This window comes from Nanorana parkeri, unplaced genomic scaffold (genome assembly GCF_000935625.1).
Source record: "Nanorana parkeri isolate BGI_ZX_2015 unplaced genomic scaffold, ASM93562v1 scaffold416, whole genome shotgun sequence".
In the NCBI taxonomy this organism is placed as follows: domain Eukaryota; kingdom Metazoa; phylum Chordata; class Amphibia; order Anura; family Dicroglossidae; genus Nanorana; species Nanorana parkeri.
In genome coordinates, this window is record NW_017306684.1 from 854,789 (window position 1) to 868,782 (window position 13,994).

Consider the following 13,994-nt stretch of genomic DNA (forward strand, 5'->3'; position numbering starts at 1 on the left):
GGAAAGATTGTATTTGCTTTAAACAGGGACTAAGCTGGTTTGGGAATGTGAATTTGGAGGGGGTGTGCATTGGCTTTTGTGTTTTTTACATAGCTGCTTGCAATATATCAAACCCCCTTTAGTGCATGTTAATCTGAAAAACAAATAAAGTAAGAGGTTTTCTCCTAAGCAACAACATGAAACAAACCAAATTAATTTCTTTCTCTCAAACATAAAACTTCCTATCAACTTCCTGTCAAATTCTCTACTAACTTCTCATCTTGGTAATATACAAGTACTGTATATGGTTATATATATATATACACACACACACACACACACACACACACACACACACACACACACACACACACACACACACACACGATGAAATGGGTGAACCTTGGTCTTTATTCAACCTCACCTGCTATGTATGTTACTATGTAACCAAAATAATGTTGTTATCTTTCTACAAAACTTGGGAGAACTTTAGTATTCACTGGCAAAATGTCAAAATAAATTTTTGTTCAATTTTTCGAACAATTACTAGTTTGTATTAACAAGTCCTTAGGGTATAATCTGAGTTTTTCCTTTGTACAACAACCCAGAAAACTTTGTGTAAGTTATCTACTGTATTCTCTGTAGGCCATTTACTATTGTCCATAATGCACTCTGCATCAAGTATACAGAGTGTTGCCTTTGTTATAAAAGGAAGATTCTTCTACCATAGGATCAGAATTTTTCTTCATGCCTATTTGGCTTTATATTATGTAAGCAAATATTTTATCTTTGATTTGATTGATATTCTTTGAATTGTTTCTTTTTTGGCTATGTGCATGTGATTGCAAAAATTATCATTTATTCCAATTGTTTTGAATAGATGCCACTGAGCAAAGGTGAGAAAGTTTCCTATTTTCTTTTTTACTATATGAAAACAACTGCAAAAAATATATATTTAAGTATGGTTTGAATGATATGCCTAAAATAGTTTTCTTCTTTGCTTTTTGCATTTGGTCACTAAAAAACAAATCAGTCACGCCAAATGGATCAGAATAGGTAACACTTAGCAAGGGTTAGGATTTTTTTTTTTACTATATGAAATTATTTTCTTCAAACATACTATGGCGTACTATGGGACTGGAATAAAATATAGTAGGCAATGTAGAGTTTTATGAACTACACCTGTATTAACTCTTATTAGACTTATGTTAATGTGGAGGTTGATGGGATCTATGTAGAAATGCATTTGTGTTTAGCTTGTTAATTTACATAATGTAAGCTTGCTTAATCACAATCGTATTTAAAGATACACATTGCATGCTAATTGAGGATTAAATGATAAGGTCATTAGATGATCAAAACATTTTTTGATGTGGCAGATGTCTACCCTTTCCTATCCTTATCCTTATGTCTTATCCTTCTATCCTCACCACCTCACGTAAACATTAAGACAACAAAGTCATCAGTTCACAAGGAGAAATTAAAGCTATCATTTAGATTTTCTAAGGCATTGTAATATGTTTGTTAGTGAATGTACAGCGCTAGGGGCCCAAAGAGCAACTAATTGGGTAGGTCTATTCTAAAGGTACCCATACACTGCTCGATTCTCGTACGAGAATCGCGGGAAATCCCGCGATCGTACGAGAATCAAGCAGTGTGAACAAAGACGTGCGACCGTTTCTACTGTACGGTCGCACGTCTTTTGTCTAAGGAGCACGCTAGAAAACCAGCCGAAAATCGTACTATTTTCGGCTGGTTTGAACGGTGCTCAGGAGACAAATGCAGAACGGGCCAGTGTGCGCACACTGCCCATTCAGCATTGCGGTCATCAGAAGCCCGCCCCTCAGGGGGGCGCGGCTTGCGATGATCGAGAGTACGATCTGCCTGTCCAAGATAGGCAGATTGTACGTTTTTTTAATTACTTTACAACCATCGCAAGACTAAGGTCTTGCAATGGTTGTACAGTGTATGGCCACCTTGAGGGTGGTTTAGTTAATCAATAACAGCCAATTGTGCATAAAATACAAATTAATATACAGTGAATTAATAAATAAAAAACCTTTTGCCACTCTATGACAAACATTGTGCAAACAATGCAAAGAAGTGCAAAATGTGCAATATATATATATATGTGCATAAAATATAAAAAAACATATACAAAAACAGATAAAATGACTTTGTATCTTAAAGGTGAATAAAGTATCTCATAAAGGATATATATAATCCATTAAACATGAACCTTAAACTCCAATATCATATCCAGTCTGATCAGTCCATAATCCATAATCCATATGTGAAAATATAAATATATTAATAATGTGAAAAATAGATAATGTGAAAAAATATATCCAATATGTGCAATAGGATAAAGTCCCAAAGTGCTTGATGAACTCTCCAGAGATCGTATTTGTGCCATGTAAACAACCCCTCAAGAGTGCTATTTGGGCTTCTAGCACTGTACATTCACTAACATTTATAGCTGGACCAGGTGGTCTATAGTGCAGCAGCTTTTTAATCTATTTAATCATTTATAGTTGTTTCAGGATTACCCCTAAGCACAGATTTGAAATTAATCTACTGTAATATGTATGGGTGATACGGAACACTTTAGGAATTCACAGGTAATTTTTCTTTCTGGCTCACATGGCTAAGATCTGTTGCATTGTCTGCATGATTTCGGCCATTGAATGGTCACCACCATAAACCAGTTAAATTGTGCGCATTTACAAGAATGTTCAACTAAATTCTTGTCAGTACATTTTTTTATTCTTTTTAAACCAACAACATAATAAAACCCTTTAGAATTCAGAACATGAAACACAAGGGTATTGATGCATTTTCCCCAAAAAAGATGCAATAATTCATTTTAATCTGTTCTTCTTGGTACAGTAGTTTATTTTTTTTCAAAATTAATAATGAAAAGATGAGTCTTAACATTGTTTTTCTCTTTTTAATTTATAGCTATACAATGAGGATTAATTTAGCATGATCAGCCACTTAGAGTTGGATTGGGGAATGATCATATGTTTGTTTATCCTCCAGATTGTGGCAGACCTACCCTTCCTGAGCCAAAATGGAATCAATAAGCTTGGCTGGATTATGCCAGTCTGTAGCTAATAATTCCCCTTTAACTGCCTCCGGGCTGGCCGTAGTAAAAAAACGGCCGGCCAGGAGCTCTCTAGATCTGAGCGGGCGTCTTTAGACGTCCGCTCAGACACGCCCCCTTGCGCGCACCGCCGGGCGCGCGCGAGCGGGAAATGGCCGCAATTTAAAAAGGGTAGAGAATGCCTTCAGAATCCTCCCATTTACTCATCCGTAGGCATCAAACATGAATGTTTTCCCTGATACAAATCTACATGTCTGTACAGGGACCTTTTGTTAGCAAGATTGTTTGACACCCAGATCATAACTGAACATGTGACTGCCTTAACATGCTAGTTGGCTCTTTTGAGTCATATTTAAATCTATTTATTGTGTTACATTGCCTACGGCCATTATTTTTTCACATCTGCCAATGTTAACAGATTTTTAGGGATATTTTTTGAAAAGACCGCTCCAGGTGAGACAGGATGGAGCAAATAAAGTAACAATATGTAGCACAATGTCATGCATACACTATTTAGTATTTCATCATAACAGAGCTACAAACCTATAACAATAATTACAATAATCACTGTCAAGAGGAAAGAAAGTTATAGTGAAGTGAGAATTTTGAGCTGTCACCATAACAAGAAGAAAGGGGAGCTAAGAGGAAATTTCCCCTCACTTTTGAAAGATTTCCTTTTACTTCCGGTTGGGTCCACAAGACAGGAAGTGAAGGAAAATCTCTTCAATGGAACACATATGACAAAAGAAAAACATGAAGGGATTTTGTCTATTCTATACCCAACTCAAAATGTAAAAAAACATTGACTTTAGATATACTTTCATTTCTCAGTGTGTTCTGTGCAGATTTAAATAAAGCAAATATTTAAATTTAACACATTCCTTCATTCAATTCACACAGAGGCGACTCTCTAATTAGACAAGTTAGACCCCGTTCACATTGAGCGATTTATCGTGCGGTAATTCCCGCGATATCGCGGCAAATTACCGCGCGATATCGCGCTCCAATGCAATCCAATGGGGCAAAGGGTCCTGCTGTCGCGGGGCGTGCGTCGCTACAGCAGGACCCTTTTTGGAGCGGATTTAGCCGCGATTCAAGCTTGCTCAATGCAAGCTTGAACGCGACATCGCGCTGCAAATCTCGCGATGTCGCGCAATATGCAAATCGTGCGACAAACGTGCAATTTGCATATCGCGCAGTGGGAACGGGGCATGAGGGGGTCTCCTAAGGCCTCCCACTCACAAGGGCCTTGCGGCCGCCTAACTCACCTCTACAGCTTCAACTAACCTGACTCTGGTCAGTCTGCCCCTGGGCAGAGGGAGCAGCAATCTCCACACGATTTACATGGTGCAGCAGGACTGTGAAAGGAGTCTGAATGAAATGTAAGTTTATGGTTGAATCTTGTTTATTTAACGTTAACGAATAGAGAACAATAGTTTATATAGACAGTAACAATGTTAACAAACGGTAAAGATCTACATGCATGGAACCAAAGGCAAGGAGAGGTCACTTATGATAACTTGAGATTCAGCAAGAACAAAATCTGAGTAAACATACAGCTATGGTTATTCACTGACATGTGCTCTTCTTAATGTAAAACAAGAAATAGGGGATGCTTACATGGGGTTGCTGAACATAGAGAAGCAAGCCATCAGCATATAATGACATTTTGTGATGAAAAGAAGGGGTTTGTATACCATGAATATTAGAACTAGAACAAATGAATTGTGCCAAATGTTCCATAACAAGCACAGAGGAGGATTCGAAATTAAACTATATAGTAATGGTGTCTGATACCTCTAATGCCCCATTTTTGTGTTTCTATGTCATCATTTGAAATGAAAAACAAGTCCAGGTGGAAACCATTAATTAACAATTTTGGAAGTAGAAGAAGAATATATATAAGTATATCATTTTTGTGAATCAACCTAGCCCACCCTGTTGTAAAGCGAGGTGTAGAAATCACCAAGTTACCCAGTTGAATGCCTTTTCAGTGTCTATAGATAGAAGGCATGCTTGTAGATTATGTTGTCCTCAGCTTCCCTTCCAGAAACAAAGCCAACTTGTTCCTTATGAATCTGGTGAGGTAGAAAAGGAGAAACACACATAGTGAGAATTTTGGGGAAAAAATTAAATCATATTTAGTATCAAAATTACATGAGTATTAAAGGCAATATAAGGTATCATAAAACATGAGCAATAAACATGAGATAATGCACAGAAAGCGAGTCCACTTCTTTAAATCTAGTGGGGAAGAAGAGGAAAGAGAGAAGTAGGGAGTGCATGACTTTAACTGCAAATGAAGGGAACTTCCCAATGACATGAGTCAAAAATTTCAAACATCAGAGCAATAACGTTAACAGGAGGTGGAGATCATAGAGAAGCTCAAAGAACTAATAGAACTTGATAGCTGGGGAAAATAGGTCCTAATATGAGAGTAATGTAGAGTAGGAGCACTGAGTAGTAGGTAGCGGGAATTGGTGTGAAAAGCATGTCATCTCTTCATGCACCAGGCCAAACCCATAAAATTTATTTTTAAAGGTCTTCTCATTACTACCAAAGATATAGACACGTAAGTTATTTGGGATCCACCCACATTATCCTGATTTGTATGCTGCAGAATAAAAGTAGAAGGATTAAAAAAAGAAATCACTTTTCCTTACTTACACGACTTAATATCTTCTGATTTCAGCATTCCATTTACTGTTTATGATTTTCATGGAAAGAAAGAACAATGTCACCACAGTCTTTATTCTTGGATTCCAAAATCTCCATAAATACAAGTTTTTAATCTGCTGCCTGTTGCTCTTGACGTTTTGTCTTTCATTATGCGGGAATGTTTTAATCATCATCCTGGTGGCCTACAGTAGAACCCTCAAATCTCCCATGTACTTATTCCTCTCACAACTCTCCATATGTGACATCTTAGTGACCTTTAACAGCATTCCAAACACGCTTCATGTTGTCCTCAATGAAGGCAGAACCATTTCTTTAGCAGGATGTATCACTCAATTTATTTTCTTTGTTTTGCCAGAAGCCACAGAGAGTCTTCTTCTGACAGTGATGTCCTATGACCGATATTTGGCCATCTGTAACCCATTGCATTATGCTTCAATAATGGGGGGAGGGCTTTGCCATAAACTGTCCATGTTGGCTTGGATCCCAAGTTTTATTTATTCTCTTGTTTTTTCTATAAGTATAAGCACCTTAAATTTCTGTGGACCAAATATCATTGACCATTTCTTCTGTGAACTTGCTCCTATATTAGAACTTTCTTGTTCAGGTGCGTCTTTTATTGATCTGGAAATTAAGTTGATGACTGTTCCAGCGGTAGTATTTCCATTCTTGGTCATTGTGATTTCATATGTCTATATCGTCAAAACAATTTTAAAAATGTCATCTCTTTCAGGGAGAAAAAAGGCCTTCCTTACCTGCAGCTCCCACCTGACTGTTGTGTGCCTTTATTATGGTACAGTGTCTATTGCGTACATATTTCCGACCTCACTGCACTCACTGACTATGAACAAAATTCTTACTATGATTTACGCTGTTGTGACACCATCTCTTAACCCCATCATATATAGCTTGAGGAACAAAGACATTTTGGTGGCCTTAAAAAATATTGTCAATAGAGGGAAATTGCTCTTAGGCTTTAAAAAAACACTTAACTAGACTAATGGTAAAGCCTACATACAGTTTATTGTGTATTGCGTAAGTAGATTGCTCCCTGGGGCAGTATTAGCTCCATTTAAGGTCGTAATGTGTATTTGTTAAGATGGATTCATTTTTTAATATCTTATAGGATGATGTTTATTGAGATTGTGAAATTATAAATAGAAACGTCTCGTTGATCTATGTATGCACAACTACCCCTAGATATAGATGAGTTAGCTGAACCTAAGATTGTATGGAGACATAATAAATATGGATATTGTCAGACAGTTTAAGATGGCTTTCATTATGGTCCTTAGATGTTCGATGGTTGCACACATGGCAATATTAATTTTATTGTTAAGAGCGTTTATGTGAGTCTGCTGCTGTATAACACAAATTGACTGTTATATTTTGCATATCATGTATTGTAGTTACTTATATTTACACATCACAAATATCCATCTCTATCTAAAAGAAGAGAAATTAAACACATCAAGAATTTTGCATTACAAAAGAAAAAAATATAAAATATATCTCGTGCTGATAACTACAACACTGCCTGCGTGCACTACAAAATAGTGGCAAAACCAAAAAAACAATAAATACATGATGTGCTCAAACTCAAAGAAATCAATCAATATGTATTGTACAGGATGCCAGGAATGGGTCCTGGATGGACGGTATATCCCTCCCGTGTTTAGGTGGTGGTCCCGTTAAAGTCAACTTGTATTCAGTGTTCTCGCCAAGCAGGGTGAGGGGTTCCGGTCGGACTTGTAAGGGAAACTGCTAGGTAGTCTTCCCAGAGTTGGTAATTATACATGGGTCCCTGAATCCGGAGGTTCAGAGAGATTTTTGGGTGGGACAGAGCCTCCCTTCCTGACTACAGCCAGTTCTGGTAATGAAAGGGTTAACCCACCAGCCAGAGGGTGTATTAAACAGGAACAGGAAGCCAGTCAGTCTGTGTCTCTGAGGAGTGTTTGGAGCAGAACACATGACTGTGTGTGTTAAGCTGTGGAATACCGTCTACCGAGACACTGCTGGGGCACCTGTGTCCATACTGGAACCCTATGTGAGCAGGCTGGGACTCTAACCCTGAGACTGGGACTCTAAGACTGAGGTGGGACTTGGTATACAGGTGCTGAGCCGAATCTTGTATTTGCTGACAATAAGCCCTGTTGATTTTGTCATTCTGCTGAATATAAGCCATTTTTATTTGATTGTTTGTGGAAAAGAATAAAAGTTTATTTGCTGATACAGCTGGCTATGGGTCATATCCGCCCTGAATATTACAGTATCTATCTTTAAAAATCAGTGTACATGCTTATATATGATGTGATATATCTGAATAAAGTCTTTATAAATAACACATTGGTGCGCATCTTCTGAAAAATGTATAAAGAGTCATTGTGCAAACAATAGAAAACTTTCCACTAATATTGTGTTGAAATGATAAATTCTTCAATCCACCACTTCACCTGTGAGGCTCCGACAAACAAGCTGACCCAAAAGGTCTAAATGTACCTTGTGACATTCACAGCCACCTTGAAACCTTTGTAAGAAAGCGATCCTCTTCTATGATGCTCATAAAAGGAGACAAACGGAGTGCGTACAACTCGATAAATATGGTTTTAAAGGGAAAATTCAAACTGCTCACATCTATAAAATCAATGACAAGCCAAATGAATAAAAAAGTGTCTGCTGCCTCACACTGCAGGGATAAGTCAATCCAGCTGACGACACCAGCCCAGCTCACCCACTCGTTCGTCTTCCAGCGTGTAGTGTGCTCAGCTCAAGCAGTGGCAGGTGAGCGCAAAACACAGCAGGTTCTCTAGCAATCCATCAATTCCCTCATCAGTCCCGGGGAGTTTAAACCAATAAAGCATTGAACCCCCTTCTTGTCTGATGGATGTGGCCAGTTCAAGATAGCAGATACCTTCTGGGAGTCCATGGCAATGCCACTGGTAGAGATGATGAGGCCAAGAAACTGGATAGTCTGCTTTTCAAATTCGGACTTCTCAGCCTTGGTATATAGTACATGCTGATGAAATCTGACCAGAACTTGTCTTACGTGTTTATGGTGAAGTTCAATCAATGAAGAAAAGATAAGAATGTCATCAAGGTAGACAATCAAGAACCTGTCCAGGAAGTCACGGAATATGTCATTGACAAAGTTCTGGAACATGGTGGGGCTTTGCATAGGCCAAACGGCATAACTGGATTTTCAAATTGCCCAAAATGGGAGCGCAAAGCCGTTTTCCATTCATCTCCTTCCCAATTTCCAACAAGGTCATAGGCCCCCCTGAGGTCCACCTTGGTAAATACAGAGATAGAGTGAAGTCTCTAAAACAGTTCAGGGACCAAAGGAAGAGGGTAGTGATGTTTGATGGTGATTTGATTTAAGCCCCAATAATAAATGTACATTCTGAGGGAGCCATCTTTCTTTTCAACTGAAAATATGCCAGCACCAGCAGGAGATAATGAAGGGCGGATGAACTCCTTTTTCAGATTCTCATCTATGTAGTCCTTAAGAGCCCCAAGTTCAGGCTCTCACAAAGTGTAGATTCACCCAAACAGGATTTCTGCCCCAGGTAAAAGTTTAATTGGGCAGTCATAAGGCCCAGGAGCATAATTCAAACAATTTTGCTGACAATAGGTAGAACAGAATTTGCACACTACAGCTATAAGAAGGACTTATCACTGATGTTTTTTTTAATATTTGTTATATCTTTCTTTCTTTTTTTGCATCAATTTATGGTGGACTTTTTATTACCAATTTGCACCTAATCTCTACTGGATATATTACAATGAGAGGCACATTTTTACTAGGTATGAGTATTTTTTTAATTATATTGGTTATATGTAATCTATTTTATATTTAGCACTATATTATTCATGTTCTTTAATTCTGCATACTTTCTGTACCTTGGTATGTGCCTAGTTATAGATAATGCAAACAGGGGATAAAGTGGCATTCCTGTTGGGGCACGGTGGCACAGGCTCACCGAGGCAGTGGCAAGGAACAAAAGCAACTAAAGGAGGAGGATGTGGTGGTAGTGTTGGTGGTGGCAGCAGTGACATCATAGAGTGGGGTCTCTCCACTGACATAAAGCTACCTAGGTTTATTTCACATGCAAATCCTTTTATCCCTTTCCTGTACAGACTGCAAAAACAACCTACTGGATGAGATTTCAGAAACCAGAAACTGTGGCAAAGATTTGAGTTTATCTCTGAGTGTACCAATGTGGAAGATGTAGTCTGTTTAGGAACAATTCCGTTGTTTAGTAGATGGAAAAGAGAAAGCTGCTCTTGGTTTCAATGTGCAGTATATATAGTAAATGGCAATGGGAAGTGTGTGTGTGTGTGTGTGGGGAGATGGTGTGGGACAAAAGATTTGATTTGCTTTAAACAGGGACATGGTGTTTTGGGGATGTGAATTTGGAGGGAGTGTGTGTTGGCTTTTGCATTTTTTTTTACATAGCTGCTTGCAATATATCAAACCCCCTTTAGTTCACGTTACTCTGAAAAATAAAAAAAAATGAAGTAAAGGTTTTCTTCTATGCAACAACATGAAACAAACCAAGCGTGGAACGCATTTCTCAGGCAATGGAATTATTTCTGATGTGTCACAATTTTTTTTTTTTTTTTTTAAATTCTTTATTTGTAAACAAAGTGGTGGGATACAGAGATAATTCACATTGTATCTGGGCCACATGGCCGCACATTAAACCAAGGCAATGAACAACCTGATGATTAGTGTAGTGCCAAAGACAAACATTGAACTTCTCAAACAATATCAGAGAATGTAAAGTATATACCTAATATAAACAAGAACAACACCAGTCAGGTTGGACTCTCTGCCACCCAGCCCCTTCGGCATTTTGTGGTATAAAACACAAATAGGACAGTGTTCAGTGGCAGATCGCAAGACCCAGCCCACCGGCGTGGAAGAATGGAAGTGTCGCCTTGTCCGAAATGCCGGAGGCGTCGTGATGAGGAGAGGTTCGGGTATGTCCCGTCGGGGTGGAGTGTGCCTGTGTCCCGGGCTGCGCACGCGGCTTAGGCCTCAAGTCCTGGGGGGACACATACGCTTCCATCCTGGACTGCTTCTTTTGGCTCGTGGGGGCACGGAGTGTCTTCGGTGCCTTCCCGGTCCGCTTCATGGGTTAGTGGGGTGTGAGGGAGGAAGATCTACTGAAAAAATATCTCCCGGGTCTGCAGAGCTCTGGCGATTAGCTTCTGCTCGGCGCCATGTCCAGGCCACGCCCCCATGTGTCACAAATTTAAAACATCCTGTCAACTTCTCTAGCAAGCAAAATAATGTTGTTAAATTTGTACGAAACTTTGGAAGAACTTTAGTATTCAATGGCAACTTCACTTCTTGTAAAAAATACACGGATATGGTTAAAGTGTTATATACATATATACAGTATATAGACACATATGCACACATACACACACATAGGTTGAACTGGATGGACCCTGGTCTTTATTCTCAACTACTATGTATGTTACTATGTAACCAATATAATGTTGTTAAATCTTTACAAAACTTTGGAAGAACTTTAGCATTCAATGGCAAAATACCAAAATAAACTTTTATTCCATTCTTCAAACATTTACTAGTTTGTGTTAACAAGTCCTTAGGGTATAAACTTAGTTTATTCTGCGTACAGCCAAGAAAACTTTGTGTAAGTTATCTATACCCTGTAGGCCATTTACCATTATCCACATTGTGTGTTCTGTATCAAGTCTACAGAGTGTTGTCTTTGTTATAAAAGGAAGATTCTTCTAGCAGAGGATCAGAATTCTTCTTAATGCCTATTTGGCTATATGTTATGTAAGCACACATTGTATCTTCAATTTGATTGATATTCTTTGAATTGTTTCCTTTTTGGCTATTTGCATGTGATTGCAAAACTTATCATTTATTCCAATTGTATTGAATAGATGCCTACTGAGCAAAGGTGAGAAAGTTTCCTTTTTTCTTTTTTACTATATGTAAACAACTGCAATAAAATCTTCAAACAATTGTTTTCTGCTTTGCTTTTTGCATTTGCTCAATAAAAATGAATCAGTTAGATCAAATGAATTAGATAGGTAACACTTAGCAAGGGTTAGAATTTTTACTATATGAAAAGATTTTCTTCAAATATAAAGACAATGAAAGGGGTACTATGGGACTGGAATAAAATATAGTAGGCAATGCAGAGTTTTATGATCTACACCTGTATTAATACTTATTAGAATTGTTCCTATGGAGGTTGATGGGATCGATGTAGAAATTAATTTTTGTTTAGGATGTTAATCTACATAGTGCAAGCTTGCTTAGTCACAATCATGTTTAGAGAAAAGTATTGCATGCTAATTGAGGATTAAATGTTATGGCCATTAGGTGATCTAAACAAAATTGGATATGGGAGATGACAGCATAGTCATCATTTCAAAAGGAGAAAGTAAAGTGATCACTTAGATTTTCTAAGATGTTGTAATATGTTTGATGATAATATGTTTTGATGTAATATGATACGGAACCCTTTAGGAATTCACAAGTGTTTTTCTTTGTGGGTCACATGACTAAGATCTGTTGCCTTGTTTGCATGATTTTAGCCATTGCATGGTCACACCATGAACCAACCAGTTTAATTGTTCGCATTTACAAGAATGTTCGCCTAAATTCTTGCCAGTAATTTTTTCCCCCAAAATTAATAATGAAAAGATGGATCTTAAAATTGTTTTCCTCTTTTTAACTTATAGCTATACAATGAGGATTCCTTTTGCCAGATCAGACATTTAGATTTGGATTGGGGAATGATCATACATTTGTTTATCCTCCAGATTGTGGCAGACCTACCCTTCCTGAGGAAAAATGGAATCAATAAGCTTGGCTGGATTTTACCAGTCTGTAGCTATTAATTTCCCTTTAATATGCCGGGGTTGAGAATGCCTCCAGAGTCCTCCCATTTACTCATCCTCAGACAACAAACATGAATGTTTCCCCTAATACAAATGTACATGCCTGCACAGGGACCTTTTGTTGGCAGGATTGTTTGACACTCAGATCACAACTGAACATGTGACTGCCTTAAAATGCCAGTTGTCTCTTTTTCATCATATTTAAATCTATTTATTGTGTTAGATTACCTGCAACCATTGTTTTTTTGCATCTGCCAATGTTAACAGATTTTTAGGGATATTTTTTAAAAGACCGCTCCAGGTGAGACAGGTTGGAGCAAATAATGTAACAATATGTAGCACAAGGTCATGCATACAGTATTTAGTATTTCATCATAATAGAGCTACAAACCTATAAAAAGAATTACAATAACCGCTGCCAAGAGGACAGAAAGTTATGATGAATTGAAAATTTTGAGCTGTCGCCATAACAAGAAGAGAGGGGAGCTAAGTGGAAACTTCCCCTCATTTTGACAAGATTTCCTTTTACTTCCAGTTGGGTCTACAGGACAGGAAGTGAAGGCAAATCTCTTCAATGGAACACATATGACAAAAGAAAAACATGAAGGGATTTTGCCTATGCTATACTCTATTCAAAATAAAAATAAAATATTGACTTTTGATATACTTTAATTTCTCAGTGTGTTCTGTGCAGATTTAAAGAAAACAAATATTTAAATTTTACACATCCCTTCATTCAATTCACATGTGGAAATTGAAAACATGGTGCAGCAGGACTGTGAAAGGAATCTGAATGAAATGTAAGTTTATGGTTGAATCTTGTTTATTTAATGGTAACAAACAGAGAACAATAGTTTATATAGACAGGAACAATGTTAACAAACATTAAAGACCTACATGCCTGGAACCAAAAGCAAGGCATTTGGAAGGAGAGGTCACATATGATCACTTGAGATACAGCAAGAATGCAATCTGAGTAAACATATAGCAATGTGAAACAAGAAATATTGTATTTGTATTCTATAACAGTTGTCCTAGCTGTAACAAAGGATACCACAATAAACATTATGTATATTGGGAAGAGGGGCAGGGTGTAACCATGGGGAAAGAGAGGATGGGGGCATAAGGGGGAGTGGTGAAGGAGATGGGAGAAAGGAACCTGACCTAGGGAGTCTATCTCATGGTGACAGAAAATACATATACTGTGGGGTAAGAAAATCACAGCCTGTGTCAGAGGTTAGCTGAATCATTAAATGTATGCATAATGACCACTGAACAGAGAAGTGATCTAGGTTAATAGTATCAGAGGCTTAAAGTTCTTCCATATGAATAATGTTGTTAA